A 19,307-nucleotide genomic window follows, 5' to 3' on the forward strand; every position below is an offset into this window, starting at 1 on the left:
GTTTTCACGTAACTATGCATGCATAAGTACATGATCATCTAAAAAAAGAAGTAATAGCGTCATATACAGAACAAGGCTTTGTAAACATGCTGGCATAAAAAATTTGCGCACTTTCTACTCAATTAGGTAAGACCGTGAGGTGACTTGACGAGGGTGTTAATTATAATTACCCAAGAACTGCACCAGGTATAGCTAAAAATAAAAGGCATTACCGAAACTAGCGTAGCAATTTCATATTTGCACCAAATTTAGTTTCATATCGCGTGCATAAATAACGAAAATACTTTTCATTGCCGCGCCCTCTCTCAATCTCGACATGTCTGTTAGTAGCACGCCTGCGGCTGCTTCTTTCCAAACAAGCTTCGCGGTCATGGACTGCATCATGAAACATCACACATGCATGATGCAATGAAAAAGCATGTGGCTTTTAGTACACATAAGGCACGCTATTCTAAGCACGCCAACGTGACCGCGCATGAACTTACCAGATTTCTTTCTACTCAAATCAAATAATTACGCCTGTCATATTAAGAAACACTTTCTAGTAAATATCAAATGCCATAAAACGTGCCATTAAAACATGCTGTGCTATTAACAAAAGAACGCATTCCTTGGGGGCGAGTGAACCTGCCGGCGGGGGCCCCGTTCACACCGGCTCAAGGTGATAAATGCATGTGCAGCTCCATACGTGCTTTTTTTCTTTGCGCAGTTATAAGCGTACTATGCTGATGTTCAGGTGAATGAACGCAGTAACTTACATGCCATTAAGTACATTGAGTGGCAGTGCCGATCGACTCCCAGACTTCGCGCTTTAGTACCGCGGCCCATTCCCCGTTAGCCAGTTTACTAATGCGGTATTTATTGCGAGGAGCCTATCGGGGCTAATTTAAATTTCCTTTTATGCTACTACGTCGATCGAACAGTGACGCAGCTGATCAATACATGCTGCTTCTGCAGTGCGCAGGCATGATATGCAGCCGCCGGTAGCTGCAGCAGCTGCGGTAGGCACCGGCTGGTCGTAGCTGTTTTGCCGACCATGCGAAAGTCGCTGCTGACATCAGTGCCACCGCATCTTCGTGACGTCGCAGGGTGAAGGAGGTCTATAATTCGTGCATGCTGCGATGTCGTCTTTCCACGGGAGCCACATCACCATGGCCAGATGCTCATTTCTATAGCCATTTCTTTGAAAAAAATTTTTTACTATAACCGAAAGAAATTTTACAGTCGTCTATGGAAGGCAAAATGGGACTGTAGCTTCATTTTACTCTATTTGAAATTTTGCTATAACTGAGTTTACTATAGCAGGGTTCTACTGTACAAATTTTCTTTAAGTGATGACTGAAAACACTAAAATTTTGTGCAAAAAGTGGATACAGGTTGCCGTTGCGGTAGTAAAGTCAACATAATCAGACCAGTTCGGTGTTTCAGGAAGCATAACCCAGGGGTGTTTTATGGTTACATCGGCAAGGCATTCCACCGTACAATGCATGACACTGTCATCGGGGAAAAGAAGGGTGTGCGGGATGACAACAAATGCTTTCCGAAGGTCAATGAAAATTCTATCTACTTGTTCACTGTGCTTCAAACTGGCTGCAAAGTCTTGCATAAACTCAATCATTTGCATTATCTATGAAAAAATTTATTGAAAGCCATGCTGAGCTGAGATAAAAAAGAATAGTTTCTGCTTCACCAGGTTAGAGTACAGGACATGGTTCAGCGCGTTACAGCAAATAGAAGTCAAAAGTTAGATACTGACCTGTAATTGCACATGTGTGCACGATTCATTTAAGTATCAGCGTTACGTTGGCTGTCTTCCAATTTTCGGGCAGGTTTTGCATTTGTAATGATTTGTTGAATAATTTTTATATTCAGAATAAAAGCATAAAATCTTCCATAAGGCTAGTCATGTTGGCTAAAAGAAGTGAGCAAACCAGCTTTTCAGAGGTCGCTGTAGAGGCCTTAGAAAATTGCGTAATGCAAATGTTGCGAGAGGACTTCATAGTAGCGAGTAATACGAGGATATGTAGCGGCACTGATGAAGAAGAAGAAGAGCTCACTCGCGCTGATCAGAGCACTTTCGGCAACCGGCCTGGCCAGCAACGTAAACAGCCCGCTCCGCTGGCTCACCAGCCGCAGCTACCAGGACTCCAATAAATGTGGACCCTCCTCCACATCTGGTGACTCCGGACGACAGCCCCGATGCATGAAACACGCAACGCCGCTCCCACCGGCTCTGCGCTCCTGCCTGTCCTGTCCCACCACCTGGCTTGCCGCTGCACGCCCACTGTTCCCACCCGGCCTTCGGCAGCTTCTTCTCGCCGCCATGTATGCGCCTACCATCGCACTTGGTGAGCTTCTCCAGCCTTATCAGCGCTAGTTCCTTCCTCGGCTGCCCTGCCTGTTTGCGTTTTATGACAGGGACCCCGTTTTTTGGCTGGTGCTGCTGAACTCCAACTTTTACGTTCACCATATGTCCAGCCAACTGCTGTGCTATCAGCACGCCAGCCGCGAACTCCCACCCGGTCTCCTGGCAGAGCTGCGGTTGTCGCCTCCTGGCCCTGACATTTACGCCGATTTCAAGAAGGGCCTGACGGCGTATTTTGGCTTGGAGCTCTCGCCGACTCTCTGCGCTGCTGTTCCCGACTCAGACACTCCGGCACCACTCGACTCACCACCCCTGGCCACATTCCCTAACCGAGCTGCTTCGGCTTTCCCTCTGCCCGCTCCTTCAGACTTCGGCGTCTCCTCCTGTCCGCTGCCACTCTACGACGCTGCAGACCCGCTTTCGCCGCCGCAAGCAGCTGGTACAGCTCCAGCCTCGCTCTCGCCCACGCAGCCTTTGTCAGAACCCTGCCCATCTCGGCAGCCCCTGGCCGCCGCCCCGCCACTCCAGCCAAGCGTCTCTGACCCAGCCATCCTTCTTCATGACACACAAAGTAGGCTCAATACCAGCTCAACACACCGCCCTTCACTGACGTCGCCACCGCCTCCTGATGACAAGGTGTGCTCTGCAGCAGTATGTGTGTCGCTATTTTCGGCATCCCTGTCTGCCTTGTCACAGCAGCCAACAGCTCTACAGGCCTCTGCAGTGACGTCGATGCCGCAATCAGCTGATCCTAAAGAGCTCTCGGCAAAACCCAAGCCTGCTAGCCTCACCCCAGCCCCTCCAAAGGTCCGCAATGCACTAAATGCGCCAAGCCGCACGTAGAGAAGGCCAACCCGGTGTCAGCAGTCCTACTCTTGGTGATTGTCACCAGCTCTACTTTGCCTGACAAGGACCCCGCACCACTGCCAGCACCTGTATTCAAGTTAAGCCAGGCCACTGATGTGGACCCTTCTTGCTCCCCACTGGTGTTCGCATCTTCAAAGAAGCCTGACACCAGTGGCTCGGCCGTTGTCACACACAACCTCTCACCCACTGCAGGTTCAGTTTCCAATCACGCTGCAGTGTCATCAGCCATCGTCTAGCAAGATGCCTAGGCTGACCAGGCAAACGGATGTTCCCCTGGTGGCTGTTGCGGTGCTGAGGGCACCTCCAGTTGCCGCTACCTCGCCGGTGTCCTCCTCCATGAACGGCTCAATGCAAGTGGCAAGGGCGCCGCTCGTGCGGATGCCCGCTGTGTTCAAGCCCATCACGGCTGGCAGTGTGCATGTCCCAGTCACATGCTGTCCATCTCAGCCATTCCCCTGCCTCGCACCTCGCTGCTCCTCCCGTAGCCGCCTGCCTGGTTACAGGGCCGCTCCGCCCGGCAGGAGTTACGAGAATCTTGCAGCCCGCAGCACGCCTAGCTGCCCTCAATTGCCACCATGTGTCTCTCGACGCCCTCCGAAAGCTAGGCCGCAGCGCCACAGCCAGGGTCGCCCACCTGAGCTGCGCCTTCGGACCCCGGACGCCCTGCGCTATTCTTTGACGGTTTGACCAGCACTTTGTTACCACCGCCTTGTGCATCATCATTCTCATCCTTTGGCTCCCCTCGCCCTTTGTGGAGCAGCCAGGCTCGACTGCCCGAGTTTTCTTTTCCCACCCGGTGGCCTTCACGAACTCTGACCTGAACTTCATTAGCATGTAGAAACTTGTACATACTGTTTTATTATTTTTTTCTTTTATCGCGCATTGCGCTAGGGGGGGAGCATCAGTAGCGGCACTGATGAAAAAGAAGAGCTCGCTCGCGCTGATCAGAATGCTTTCGGCAACCGGCCTTGCCAGCAACGTCAACAGCCCACTCCTCTGTCTCACCAGCCGTGGCTACCGGGACTCCAATAAATGTGGATCCTCCTCCACAGATATATGAAAGAGTGCTTGCTTTCGAACAAGACCAAGATGGCAGCAATGGGGGACGTGGACACAGGAAGCGATGAGCGTGAAGTTCTGTCACATTTCGGCGGTTTGGAGGCATCAAATATATCTGTTTTCTGTAGTTAAAGATTAAATGATCTTACTTTGTACATAGGTACTTTAGAGTGTATTGAACCCGAATATTTTTGCATTTTTTCCCATTTCAAGACGCCTTAATAACATGGAATGTTTCAATGCTACGTCATGAGCAGCGCACATCAACAATTTCTGAATGTTCTGTAACTAGTAAGAATGTTGGAGCTTGCATTAGTAGCCCGTATGGTTTCTTATTGAAAAAGCATTTTTGACTCTATAATATTCAAGCTGTGACAAAGGTTTAAGTCTCCTAGCCTTGTCTTTCGCCGTTGTAAAACAGGAGGGAGTCTTGTCCAGGAGAAGGAAGCAGTGACTTTTTCGTGCTACCTGTGTTACCGTTGGCACTTACGTTGCCCCCTTTTGGCTTGGTTGCACATCATTACATTGTATTTATGTAATGTCGAGACATTCTATTCAAGGTTTATGCTAGGTCAGTCCTCGAACATGCGTGTGTTGTTTGGAATCTGCCTACAGCTTGGGATAAGGACATGCTGGGGAGAGTACAGAACCTTTCCTCTTATTAACGCGAAAGCATTTCTAGGCTATGTCGACGGGGTCGTGTCACCAAAGTGTGTCACCAAAACGTGTCCGCAGCGATTGTGATGTTCTCAGAAGAGGTAGCATCAAACGAATGGTTGTGATTGATAGAGGACGATGTGATGATGGTGCACAAAATGTTTGATTAGAGCCAATAATGTAAAAAAAACTTCGAAATGGTGCCGGTGTCGATATACTGAGTGTACGGGAAAACAGCCATGGATGGCAGAATAGTTGAAAAATAGGCAAAGAAGTGAAAATAAAGTTTGAAATGGACTGAAATATGTTTGATGAGTGATAATTAATGAAACGAAGCAGTTTGATTGACATAGATTAATTATCTAATTAGAAGCAAACGTCAATGGACTCAAAGAGGGGTAAAGAGAGGCGATTAGTGTCGAGGAGGCGTCAATGCATTCGCATTCCTCCAGTGCGGGTAGCCGAAGTGATCTCTAACGTTTTTTCATGTCTGGCACACGTGGGTTGCAGTACGGTGCGTCACTTCCGAAAGAAACTCTGAACTGGGAATTGCGGGAGATGGGCTGTAAAAAATTGCGTCTGAAGCTTTTTCTCGCAGTCAACTTCTATCCTAAATCTTCACGTATAACTCATGTGCTGGCTCGTAATGCTGTCCAAAAGAGCACAGCTTGAGTTCACTTTAGTGCAGCTGAGAGGATTCTGTGTGAAGCCCAGCTGCAACAAGTTCCTAGAAGACCCTTATTGAAGTGTGGTTTTTAATTTGTTCTCAGATTCGTGTGCAACACTCTTTTTAGGTGTTGGTCCTGTTGGGTGAGGTGTATAGGTGTGGTCCTGGCATTCGACAGGTAGCGCTTGACAGTAGTGGAAATTCTCTTGGCATGTAAATAGGGGCACCTGCTAGCATTCAATATCATGTTCAAGTGGCGTGCCAAAAGGGGTGCGTTCTTTGTATGATAAATAGGGTACTCCACCCAGGGGCAGAGGTGTTGCAAGTTCATTAAAACTTCCTGTTGGCCGAGTTGGTTGTTCATCTTGATCTAGAAATGTTCTTTTGCGCAAATAAAACGACACACGAGAAAGGCGACACACACACACAAGCGCAAACTGTCAACTGGCTTTATTGGCGGAAGGCCACACCTTATAAAGGCCGAAGGATGGGGTGATATACCATGAAAAAAGAAAAAAGAAAGAATGAGATAACAAAACAAGGTGCGAAAAAGCCACTAAAGCAGAACGCATGCGCGGGCAGACATGCGTAAGACATGAAAAGAAACATTTGTGAAAATTAACAGCTAGCCGCTTTAAAAAAGGCGATCTCTGCCGCGAACAGAGATAAAAAGAAGGTTCGCTGATGCACTTGCCACCAAGTTTCTTTATATTGTCACGGAGTTCTCACGGAGAGACGCTTCAACAGCTGGAGTCGGCAAGAGGAGACGGTAATGGCGGCCGATCCGCGAAAAGCACGATCGCAACCTCATCGTCTTCGCGGACAGCTTGCGCCACCTGGCAACACTAGGTGGCATTATTCCCCCCTCCGAAAAAGAAGGGCATCGCAGTGGTGCTGCCAGCAGCGTAGGCGCGCTAAGGTTCAGAAGGGAAACAGAGGAGAACGCGAGGAAAACGGAGCACACACAGAGTCACAACGGAGGGCCGCTAAGCCGTTATCGGGCATAGTACGGCTTAAGCCGCACAACGTGCACAATGTCAGAGCTGTTGGGCTGTCGACGTCTCGGTTGCGCGGCACCGTCGGGAACCACTTCATAGGTAACATCACTGATACGCCGTAGCACTTTATAGGGGCCAAAGTACCGGCAGAGTAGTTTCTCGGACAAGCCCTGGCGGCGGACAGGTGTCCACACCCAAACTTGTTCACCGGGATTGTAGTCGACCTGTCGGTGTCGGAGGTTGTAACGGCGCGCATCAGTGCCCTGCTGCTGGCCGATGTGTACGCGGGCAAGCTGACGGGCTTCTTCAGCGCGCTGGGCAATTTCATGAACATCGGGTGCGAGTTGGTCGTCATCGAGGCATGGTAGCATCGCGTCAAGCATGCTCTGGACTTCACGTCCATATACAAGACGAAAGGGAGTAAAGCGTGTAGTCTCCTGGAGGGCCGTGTTGTACGCAAATGTGACGTACGGTAGCACCTCATCCCAAGTTTTGTGCTGAACGTCTACGTACATTGACAGCATGTCCGCAATGGTCTTGTTTAAGCGTTCGGTTAGCCCATTGCTCTGCGGATGATAAGCTGTGGTCTTGCGATGGCTAGTGCAGCTCAACGTAAATATATGGTCGATTAGCTGCGCTGTAAATGCTGTGCCTCTGTCGGTAATAACGCACGAAGGGGCTCCGTGCCGCAAGACGATGTTTTGCATGAAAAAGTCGGCGACCTCTGAAGCTGTGGCACAGGGTATCGCCTTGGTCTCGGCGTAGCGAGTCAAATAGTCAGTAGCGACTATGATCCACTTGTTTCCTGAGAGTGACAACGGAAAAGGACCGAGAAGGTCCATTCCTATTTGATCGAACGGAGAGCGGGGTGTAGTAACGGGCTTGAGAAAACCCGCCGGCTTAAGCGGTGGCGTCTTCCGGCGCTGGCATTCACGGCAGCTTTTTACGTACCTTTGGACATCGTCCGAGAGTCCGGGCCAGTAGTACATGTTGCGTATCCTGGCGAGCGTCCGGGAAAAACCCAGATGGCCTGAAGTGGGCTCGTCGTGGCATGCCAAAATGTCGGCGCGAAGATCGGCCGGAAGTACCAGAAGGTAAGCTCTTTCTTGGCCTCTCGAGTTCTTCTTGTATAAGATACCTTCGCGCAAACAGAAAGAGCCGAGACGTCGAGCGAAGTGTCGTGGTAGAGGCATGGCGTGACCTTCAAGGTTGTCAATCAGCGGTCGGAGGTCCGTGTCAGCCCGCTGCCGGGCTATTATGTCCGATGCATTAAGTATACCGAGGAAACCGCTGTCGTCGTCGATTTCGGGACCGGAAGAGTCGAGTGGTGCACGCGACAGCGTGTCGGCGTCTTCGTGTTTACGGCCCGACTTATATACGATGGTAATGTCGAATTCTTGGAGCCGTAAACTCCAGCGGGCCAATCGTCCAGACGGGTCTCGCAAATTAGCCAGCCAGCATAGGCAGTGGTGGTCGGTTACGACTTTGAATGCGCGGCCGTAAAGGTAAGGGCGAAATTTCATGGTGGCCCATACGACAGCAAGGCATTCCTTCTCTGACGTAGAGTAATTGCGTTCGGCGCGGGAGAGAGTACGGCTAGCATAGGCTATAACTCTCTCAATGCCCTCTTGGTGTTGGACAAGGACAGCTCCAAGACCGATATTGCTGGCGTCGGTGTGGATCTCGGTGTCGGCCTCTTCGTCGAAGTGTGCAAGAACGGGAGATGTCTGAAGGCGTTGGCGGAGCGAAGAGAAAGCCGTCTCTTGGTCTATTGTCCAAACGAAGGAGGTGTTGCTCCTGGTGAGGCGCGTCAACGGCTCTGCAATCTTTGCGAAGTCCGCAATAAACCGTCGGTAATATGCACAGAGACCCAGAAAACGCTGGACAGCTTTCTTGTCAGTCGGAGTAGGAAAATTGGCGACGGCGGCTGTCTTGTCGGGGTCGGGTCGAACTCCGTCGGCGCTCACAACGTGACCGAGGAACCTGAGCTCTGTGTAACCGAAGTGGCACTTCTGGGGCTTCAGCGTAAGGTCAGCGGAATGGAGGGCTCTGAGGACAGTTCGCAGGCGCACGAGATGCTGTTCAAAAGTTTCTGAAAAAACGACAACGTCGTCCAGGTATACAAGACAACTTTGCCACTTGAGGCCGGTGAGGACAGTGTCCATCATCCGTTGAAACGTCGCTGGCGCAGAGCACAAGCCAAAAGGCAGCACTTTGAATTCATAGAGGCCATCTGGTGTAACGAAGGCAGTTTTTTCGCGGTCCCGTTCGTCCACTTCAATTTGCCAATAACCGCTCTTCAGGTCAATGGATGAAAAGTACTTAGCACGCCGTAATCTGTCCAGGGAGTCATCAATGCGGGGCAACGGGTAGACGTCCTTTTTAGTCACATTGTTTAATTTACGGTAGTCCACGCAGAATCGAAGTGTTCCATCCTTCTTTTTAACAAGGACAACAGGCGAAGACCACGGGCTTTGGGAAGGTTGAACTACACCGTCGTCAATCATCTCCTGAACTTGCTTTTGGATTACTTCCCGTTCTTTGGCGGAAACACGATAAGGCTGCTGGCGGATAGGGCGAGCGTCGTCATACGTAATGATCCGGTGTTGCGTTAGGGGCGTTTGACGAACTTTCGACGAAGAAGCGAAACACTGTTTATACTCCAATAGCAAGTGCTCTAAGGCCAGGCGCTTTCCTTCGGGGAGGTTGCAGTTGATGTCGACATTCGGAACAGATTGGTCGTCAGTGGCGCGCGATGATTGGTCGTCAGGGGCCGCTGCCGCGAACGCAAAGCAGACCGGAACATCCACAACCGCTTCAGCGGTAGCGATCGCAGTTCCAGAGAAAAGGTGCCGGTGCTCTGGAGAAAAATTTGTAACAAGGATCGCAGACCGGCCAGCGCGAATTGTTAGTAAGCTTCGAGCGGCGCAGATGCCTTGAGTCAGGAGGAGCGAATGATTAGCCTCGGCGACTGCTTCAGCGTCGTGCAACTCAGCACAGGCGACTTCAATCAAAACACTGCTACGGGGCGGAAGTGTAACGCTGTCGGCGAAAACGCGAAGTGCGGCACTGCGTTGGCAGGAGTTGTCGAGTTCGGCGGCTTGCTCTGTGGAAAACATGACGATTCGGTTGCGCAGATCGATAATTGCTCCATACTCCCGCAGAAAGTCGATGCCGAGGATTAGGTCCTGAGAACACTCGCCCAGGACGATGCAGCTGACGACGAACGTGGACTTGCTGATCTGAACGCGAGCAGTGCACATACCCTTGGGCGTAACCAGATGACCGCCGGCAGTTCGAAGGTGCGCACCAGGCCAAGGGGTAATCACTTTTTTCAGAATGGTCGCCAGTTGTCCACTTAAGATCGAATAATCGGCCCCGGTATCAACTAATGCGCTTACTCTGCGACCATTGATAAGAACGGGTATTTCTAAAGAAACGCGGTTTTTTAACTCTGGTGATGGCGTCGGCGGGTTTTTGTCGGATTGTAGCGGCGACGACGGGAGGTCTTCAGCACAGCGCCCCCCAGCGACCACGCCCCCGAAGGTCGCGGGTTTCAGTTTTCCCGACGAGGACTTGGCGATCGGCCCGGTGCCGCTCGCGAGAAGCCGGGAGGTGTCGGGGAAGAGCGCCTCGGTGAGGGTGAGCGCGACTGCCGCTGCGCTCGGGATGGATTGCGCTGGTCCGCAAGGAATTCTTCAATTTCAGGGGGTCGTTCACCTTGACGGGGTCTCGGTGAGTCGGTGCGGAAGCCTTGGATGCCGATGCGTCGGTAATAACAATTTCGATAAAGATGACCTGGCTCTCCGCAGTGAAAACAGAGCGGTCGTCGGTTAGGTGTACGCCAAACGTCGGCCTTTCGGAGGGGTGCTCGACGATCCTCGAAGTACTGCACCGGTTGCACAGAGGGCCGCGGGGCTTGAGGCGTGGCGTGAATTGGTGGCGGCGAAGCGAGAGCCGGACGCCTTGCAACTTCGGCGTACGTCGGACGGTGGTAGTCCCCAGGCAGAGGTGGTACGTCGACCACAGGAACAGGGCCCCGGAACGCCTGTTGCACCTCCTCTCGTACAAGAGTGGAGATGGAACCGAGCGCAGGCTGCGACGGGCTACAAAATTTGTGAAGCTCCTCACGCACGATTGTGCGAATAAGTTCCCGCAAATCATCAGGATGCTGTCCGATGGTGGCAAACGATGATGTGACTGCAGCAGCATGCACGGGCCGGTCGTAACTGGCGCAACGCTGTTGCAGGACCTTCTCCATCGTTGTGGCTTCCGAAAGAAATGCAGCAACTGTAGATGGTGGGCTGCGCACGAGGCCTGCGAACAGCTGCTCTTTGACGCCTCTCATTAAGTGCCGAAGTTTCTTCTCTTCAGGCATGGCAGGATCAGCTCTCCTGAAGAGCCGCGTCATGTCCTCGACGTACATTTGTACGCTTTCGTTCGGTAGCTGGACGCGGGACTGGATTGCCCGCTCCGCTCTTTCGCGGCGATCCGCGCTGGTGTAGGCCTCCAGCAGGCGACGGCGAAACTCTCGCCAGGAAGTTAGAACTTCCTCACGGTTCTCAAACCACGTGCGGGCGCCATCCTCTAGGCTAAAGTAGACGTTTCTTAGTTTCGCGGCGTCGTCCCACTGGTTATAAGCAGCCACACGCTCGAAGTGAAGGAACCAGTCCTCCACGTCTTCGAAAAGGTCCCCGTGGAAGGCCTTGGGAACCCGCGGGGTCTGCAAGGTATAGTGGGCAGGTGTAGCACCGGCAGCTGCGTGAGAATACCGGTGGCTGGTATCATGACTGTCGCGAGTGGTCCAAGCTCCGGTGAAAGTCCCTGCAGCCTCCGGCTGAAGCGGTGTACCGGGGTGTCAATCGGCGCAGGGCTGGCGGCACGGCTCCCTGGAGGGGTTTCTTGCATGGGATACTCTTACCCAGCAGGCTCCACCAAATTGTCACGGAGTTCTCACGGAGAGACGCTTCAACAGCTGGAGTCGGCAAGAGGAGACGGTAATGGCGGCCGATCCGCGAAAAGCACGATCGCAACCTCATCGTCTTCGCGGACAGCTTGTGCCACCTGGCAACACTAGGTGGCAATATGATAGGCTTCTAGGCTAATCCGTGCCGTCTTATCTCTACTCTTGCCAAGAACCTTCGTCTCTTCAAACCGGGCCACACATTCTTCACAGTTACTAACGTGCGCAACCAAATGCACGTATTTGTCCTCTCGGTTTTCTAAATTTAGGGCGTGTTCCCCCAGGCGGTCATTCAGACAACGTCCAGTTTGGTTCAGACAACGTCCAGTTTGGCCGACATAAAACTTTCCACAAGACATAGGAATGGAGTAAACCACTCCAGTGTAACACCGAACGAACGGTTTCTGGTGCTTCTTCAGACACCCACGTTTTTTTGCATCACAAATGCGTGGGCAGAGCTTTCCCAATTTGTTGGGAGCCGAGAACACGACAGGTACACCGTGTCTGCTTGCAACTTTTTTGAGGTTGTGCGAAATTTGGTGGATATACGGCACGACCTCAGGCCTAGGGGCCTTTTGTTGAGTTTCAGCAATTTTTGGCCCTGCTCCACGTTTGGACTTCTGAAGAATGGCCTCGGAAACGGCAGTCAGAACCGACCAGGGGAACCCTGCAGCCAAAAGCCGGCTTATCTGATGATTAAAACTGTCAAACATTTGATGTGGACACGATTTTTGGAGAGAAGATTCCATACAAAGCGAAGCTATTCCTCGTTTTATAGTCTTGGAGTGCGCCGAGTCATACGGCAACAACTCCTTTTTTGCGCGTGGATAATAGCCCCAGCAGACGTGTCCTTCAGAGAACGTTAATCTGAGGTCTAAAAACTGTAAAACCGAAACGTCGGGCAGTTCATGGGTAAAAGTCAAACCAAGATCATGTCCGTTAAAAGTATCTAAAACTTTTATTTATTTATTTATTTGGTACCTGCATCGCCTTTCAGCATTACAGCAGGGGAGGCACTTTCACATTCAAAAAACAAAAAGTCATGCACTTAACGCGTGAAAAAAGGCATCATTAGGTAGAACATTAACAATATGTGGCGGCAAAGCATTCCATTCGCGAACTGTTCGCAGAAAAAACGAATAACGGAGTACGTCACCTTTAAAAGGAAATTCATGAAGCTTTAAATTGTGGTCCCTTCGCTTCGAGACATAGAAAGGCGGCTTCAAATATTTTGATCCATCTATGCCAGTCTTGGAATAGAAAATGTTATGCAAAAATTTTAATCTCAGGTTTCTTCTTCGAGTTTTAAGTTCTGGCCACTGAAGATTCCTTTTGCTTTCCGAGACACTGAGGGTCCTGGAATAGTTTCCAAGTACAAAGCGGACTGCCCTATTTTGAATTTTTTCCAATTTGTCAATAAGTTCTTGTGTGTGCGGGTCCCAGCACACTGATGCATATTCGAGTACTGTGCGGACGCGAGTAAAATATAGCTGTTCTTTGAGATGCTGTGGAAGGTGGCTGAAATTTCTTCTTAACAAACCTAATATACCAGCAGCTTTCTTTACGACGTAATTAACATGCTTTGACCACCTCAGGTCAGCAGTAAGATAAACGCCTAAGTATTTAAAATTCTGTTCTTTTTTCATGGCCGCATGGTTTATAGAGTAGATATAAGCAGAGTAGGAATGCTTCCTCGAAAAGGTGACGTGTACACACTTTTTAGTATTCAAAGTCATGTCCCAATCATTACACCACATGGCTATCTTATCTAAGTCGTTTTGCAGGCTTTGCACATCAAGTGAACTATCTATAATTCTATAAATCACGCAGTCGTCTGCGAACATTCTGAACGAAGAAGTAACATCAGCAATAATATCATTTATATACAACAAAAAAAGAAGTGGCCCCAGAACAGAGCCCTGGGGGACGCCTGAAGTGACAGAACCATAGTTCGAGGAGCGACCACCAACAACTACACACTGCTGCCGTAGGGATAGGTATTCAGAGATCCATACAATGACTCTTTCATTCAAATTGTAGCTGCGTAATTTAGAAACAAGGAGATCATGCGCAGCAATATCAAATGCCTTCTGGAAGTCCAAAAAAATGCAATCAATAACTTTCTGTTTATCAATAGCAACTGCGATATAAGTAAACTCAACCAACTGTGTAGAGCAAGACAAACCTTGGCGAAATCCGTGCTGAGCAGGGTTAAGCAAATTGTGTTTAACGAGGTGCGACATGATAGAACTGTAAATTACATGCTCCATTGTCTTGCAAGCTATACTTGTTAGAGACACTGGCCTATAGTTTTCTACCAAATTTCTCGGTCCACTTTTATGGATAGGCACAACGCGAGCCAATTTCCAGTCTTTCGGCAGAGTGCCTTCTTGCAAACTCTTCAAATAATCGTGTAAAATACAATGACAATGTATCAGCTCAATTTTTGATAACTGCTGCTGGTAAATCATCTGGGCCGCTTGCAACCGACGGGTTCACATTGCACAATAACTTGCGAATTCCTGCTGTACTAATGATAACTTCTGGCATCAGATCAGCACTTGCTGGAATCTGTAAAGCTCGCGAGTGGGATGAAGTAAATACCGACAAGAAATATTTACTAAAGGTGTCAGCCTTACATGCGTCGTCTTCAATGAGCGTATCACCACTTTTTATCGTTGGTACCGAGCAATCATCTTTGCCGCGACTGTGAACATGTTTCCAGAATTGCTTCGAATCCTGTGCCAGCCTGTCTCCAAGTGAAGAAAAGTAAGAAAGTTTCGTTGTTCCTGCTAGCGATTTAAACTCAAATTTCAACCTTTTTAGTTCAGCTAGATTCCCATGGCAACGCCTTTTTCTAAGTTTCAGATAAACTCGCTTTATTCTTTTCGTGAGAGCGCGTAACTGACTGTTGAACCATGGTTTGTTTTTAGCTCTTCTAGGAGATATAGTTTGCGTGGGGATGAACATGTCTTGTAGCTGTAAGAGTTTTTCTTTTAGAATGGTCCATAACTGCTCAGTACTAAGTTCATCAGCCAAAGTATCGAAAACCAAAAAATATGATTCTAACTCTATGTTAATGCTCTCATAATTTCCCTTACTAAATACATAGACCTTTCGCGCGAGTTTCTTTGCGACTGACACATTTCCAATTGAAATGTCGGCTATCACTATATTGTGATCACTTATTCCCGGCAGTACTCTAACATCTGTTATAACGTTCGGGGCATTGCACAGCAATAGATCAAGAATATTCCCAGAGCCATCATTGCGAGACGCATCATGAATGTACTGATGGAACCTGAATGAATCAATTAAATCGAAAAATGTCGAGTACAAGGAACCTTGAGCACTGTCTCTCGGGGAACTGGCTGACCAATCTATGCCAGGGAGGTTGAAGTCCCCGCCCAACAAGATAGGATCACCGTCAACAGTGTCGAGAATACTTGATAGGTGCTCAAATTCTGCTCGCGATGAACCAGGTGGGTGGTAGAATACCCCAATTTTCAGGCTTTTCCATTCGATAATCTTAATTTACAAAACACAGACTCCGTAACAGTAGAAGAGTCTAACATTACACATGGTATTCCCGAAGCAACGAGAATGAACACACCCCCGCCTCTTGTGCAGCGGTCGCGACGAAAACACTGATATCCGGAAGGGAAAACCTCAGAATTCAAGACAGACGAATCGAGCCATGACTCAGTACCAAGAACAATTGATGGATTTGTAGATTGAACGAGAAGACAGAATTCATCAATTTTATTTTTAATGCTCTGGCAGTTTATGAGCAGCAAACTCAGCGGCCTTGTTTTCAGGGACGAGCCCAGTGGTCACAGCTCGACCACACCCCCTGAATCGCTATCATACTGATAACGTTTTCCGTTTAAGTGCAGCGTATCGAACTTTAGCACTGGTTTCTTTCCATCCTGTTTGTTTCTTTTTGCGTAGCCGCCGCGGTGGCTGAGTGGTTACGGCGCTCGGCTGCCGGCCCGAAAGACGCGGGTTCGATCCCGGCCGCGGCGGTCGAATTTCGATGGAGGCGAAATTCTAGAGGCCCGTGTACTGTGCGATGTCAGTGCACGTTAAAGAACCCCAGGTGGTCGAAATTTCCGGAGCCCTTCACTACGGCGTCTCTCATAGCCTGAGTCGCTTTGGGACGTTAAACCCTCATAAACCTCAAACCTGTTTCTTTTTGCGTAGTCCCACAAAATCTTTCTTTTTTCGCGCACACCATGTGAAAAATCTTCAGATATGCTGTAAGAAGTGTCCTTCAGCTTATGCGCACTTGAGAGCACCGACTGCCGTACTTTGAAAGAGGCAAATTTTACAATGACAGGCCGATCTTTGCCAGCTTCGAATTTACCTAGCCTGTGAGCGCGTTCAATTGCCAATGAGGGAAGTGAAAGTTCGGAGGCGCATAGACTAAGAACAAGTTCTTCTGACTTGGCAGCGGTTTCGTTCTCAGAGTCCTCGAAACCAAAAATGATCAGGTTATTCCGCCTTCCTCTGTTTTCTAAATCTTCAATTTTGGCGTTGAGAAACTTCAGCGCTTCATGGTCCTGGCGCTGTTCTACTGAAATAGAATCTATTGCTTTGCTCATGTCATCCATTTTTGTAAGCTGCTTTTCAAGAGAGCATAGACGCTCTTTCAAATCATTCATTTCCGTTGTAATCTGGTTTTGTTTTGCTTCTATTGATGTTAATTTCGACATATTTTTTTGGCCTTCGAGTAATTGAGTCAGCTGTTCAGAGGGACCTGGGTTCAATTCAACATCTCCGCAACACACCAGCAATAGGAAAAAATAAAATGCAGGATTACGAAACAGAGATAGTTGCCGTCTAACATGAACATTCCGCGACCGCACATAATTTCGCTGTGATGACACAATCAAAAACAACGTGTGGGGTGGATCCGGCAGCAAAAAAGCTTGGCGGGTAAGAGAACGATGATGAAAACCAACCTGCATTAACAGCAGAACAGTTGAGATGGGCATTGCCATGTCGCCGGTTCCACGCCCCGCTGGTGAAGTGCCGCTTCGCAGCATTTGTAGCCGAAGATCGTTTACGCCCAGTGCCCACTGTTGCAAACACAACGTTGAAAAAAGTTCGTCTTTGTCGGTAGCTGGGCACACTTGATTTTCGGGCTTGAAAAAAGGACGGTGATTTTCGTCCTTGAGCCGGCACACGTCGTCCATGAAGGTAGGCTCCGAAGACGTTCCTCCAGCAGTCTGGCACGCAGATAAAACCTGCATTAACAGCAGAACAGTTGAGATGGGCATTGCCATGTCGCCGGTTCCACGCCCCGCTGGTGAAGTGCCGCTTCGCAGCATTTGTAGCCGAAGATTGTTTACGCCCAGTGCACACTGTTGCAAACACAACGTTGGAAAAAGTTCGGCTTTGTTGGTAGCTGGGCACACTTGATTTTCGGGCTTGAAAAAAGGACGGTGATTTTCGTCCTTGAGCCGGCACACGTCGTCCATGAAGGTAGGCTCCGAAGACGTTCCTCCAGCAGTCTGGCACGCAGATAAAACCTGCATTAACAGCAGAACAGTTGAGATGGGCATTGCCATGTCGCCGGTTCCACGCCCCGCTGGTGAAGTGCCGCTTCGCAGCATTTGTAGCCGAAGATCGTTTACGCCCAGTGCACACTGTTGCAAACACAACGTTGAAAAAAGTTCGGCTTTGTCGGTAGCTGGGCACACTTGATTTTCGGGCTTGAAAAAAGGACGGTGATTTTCGTCCTTGAGCCGGCACACGTCGTCCATGAAGGTAGGCTCCGAAGACGTTCCTCCAGCAGTCTGGCACGCAGATAAAACCTGCATTAACAGCAGAACAGTTGAGATGGGCATTGCCATGTCGCCGGTTCCACGCCCCGCTGGTGAAGTGCCGCTTCGCAGCATTTGTAGCCGAAGATCGTTTACGCCCAGTGCACACTGTTGCAAACACAACGTTGAAAAAAGTTCGGCTTTGTCGGTAGCTGGGCACACTTGATTTTCGGGCTTGAAAAAAGGACGGTGATTTTCGTTCTTGAGCCGGCACACGTCGTCCATGAAGGTAGGCTCCGAAGACGTTCCTCCAGCAGTCTGGCACGCAGATAAAACCTGCATTAAGAGCAGAACAGTTGAGATGGGCATTGCCATGTCGCCGGTTCCACGCCCCACTGGTGAAGTGCCGCTTCGCAGCATTTGTAGCCGAAGATCGTTTACGCCCAGTGCACACTGTTGCAAACACAACGTTGAAAAAAGTTCGGCTTTGTCGGTAGCTGGGCACACTTGAGTTTCGGGCTTGAAAAAAGGACGGTGATTTTCGTCCTTGAGCCGGCACACGTCGTCCATGAAGGTAGGCTCCGAAGACGTTCCTCCAGCAGTCTGGCACGCAGATAAAACCTGCATTAACAGCAGAACAGTTGAGATGGGCATTGCCATGTCGCCGGTTCCACGCCCCGCTGGTGAAGTGCCGCTTCGCAGCATTTGTAGGCGAAGATCGTTTACGCCCAGTGCACTCTGTTGCAAACACAACGTTGAAAAAAGTTCGGCTTTGTCGGTAGCTGGGCACACTTGATTTTCGGGCTTGAAAAAAGGACGGTGATTTTCGTCCTTGAGCCGGCACACGTCGTCCATGAAGGTAGGCTCCGAAGACGTTCCTCCAGCAGTCTGGCACGCAGATAAAACCTGCATTAACAGCAGAACAGTTGAGATGGGCATTGCCATGTCGCCGGTTCCATGCCCCGCTGGTGAAGTGCCGCTTCGCAGCATTTGTAGCCGAAGATTGTTTACGCCCAGTGCACACTGTTGCAAACACGTTGGAAAAAGTTCGGCTTTGTTGGTAGCTGGGCACACTTGATTTTCGGGCTTGAAAAAAGGACGGTGATTTTCGTCCTTGAGCCGGCACACGTCGTCCATGAAGGTAGGCTCCGAAGACGTTCCTCCAGCAGTCTGGCACGCAGATAAAACCTGCATTAACAGCAGAACAGTTGAGATGGGCATTGCCATGCCGCCGGTTCCACGCCCCGCTGGTGAAGTGCCGCTTCGCAGCATTTGTAGCCGAAGATCGTTTCCGCCCAGTGCACACTGTTGCAAACACAACGTTGAAAAAAGTTCGGCTTTGTCGGTAGCTGGGCACACTTGATTTTCGGGCTTGAAAAAAGGACGGTGATTTTCGTCCTTGAGCCGGCACACGTCGTCCATGAAGGTAGGCTCCGAAGACGTTCCTCCAGCAGTCTGGCACGCAGATAAAACCTGCATTAACAGCAGAACAGTTGAGATGGGCATTGCCATGTCGCCGGTTCCACGCCCCGCTGGTGAAGTGCTGCTTCGCAGCATTTGTAGCCGAAGATCGTTTACGCCCAGTGCACACTGTTGCAAACACAACGTTGAAAAAAGTTCGGCTTTGTCGGTAGCTGGGCACACTTGATTTTCGGGCTTGAAAAAAGGACGGTGATTTTCGTCCTTGAGCCGGCACACGTCGTCCATGAAGGTAGGCTCCGAAGACGTTCCTCCAGCAGTCTGGCACGCAGATAAAACCTGCATTAACAGCAGAACAGTTGAGATGGGCATTGCCATGTCGCCGGTTCCACGCCCCCTTCACCTACTATAGAGGGGTAGGTGAAGGTCTTCTGCTTTTTTAAATTGGGAAAGCTCTGCCCACGCATTTGTGACTCAGACACCCACGTTTTTTTGCGTCACAAATGCGTGGGCAGAGCTTTCCCAATTTAAAAAAGCAGAAGAC

General features: G+C 49.9%; 1 protein-coding gene across 26 annotated transcripts in view; it reads left to right on the forward strand.

Annotated features, from left to right (window-relative positions):
• Positions 1-19,307, forward strand: part of LOC144132256 (uncharacterized) — a 317,492-nt gene that overhangs the window by 17,952 nt on the left and 280,233 nt on the right. For 2 of the 26 annotated variants that reach the window (XM_077664519.1, XM_077664527.1), the window contains exon 1: positions 2,131-2,348. The exons of the other annotated variants lie outside the window; for them this stretch is intronic. The gene's annotated coding sequence lies outside the window, so the exon portion shown is untranslated. Of the gene's footprint in view, positions 1-2,130; positions 2,349-19,307 lie in introns of those variants that run through there. 26 annotated transcript variants of the gene reach the window in all.

The sequence above is a fragment of the Amblyomma americanum genome, chromosome 5 (genome assembly GCF_052857255.1).
Source record: "Amblyomma americanum isolate KBUSLIRL-KWMA chromosome 5, ASM5285725v1, whole genome shotgun sequence".
In the NCBI taxonomy this organism is placed as follows: Eukaryota; Metazoa; Arthropoda; class Arachnida; order Ixodida; family Ixodidae; genus Amblyomma; species Amblyomma americanum.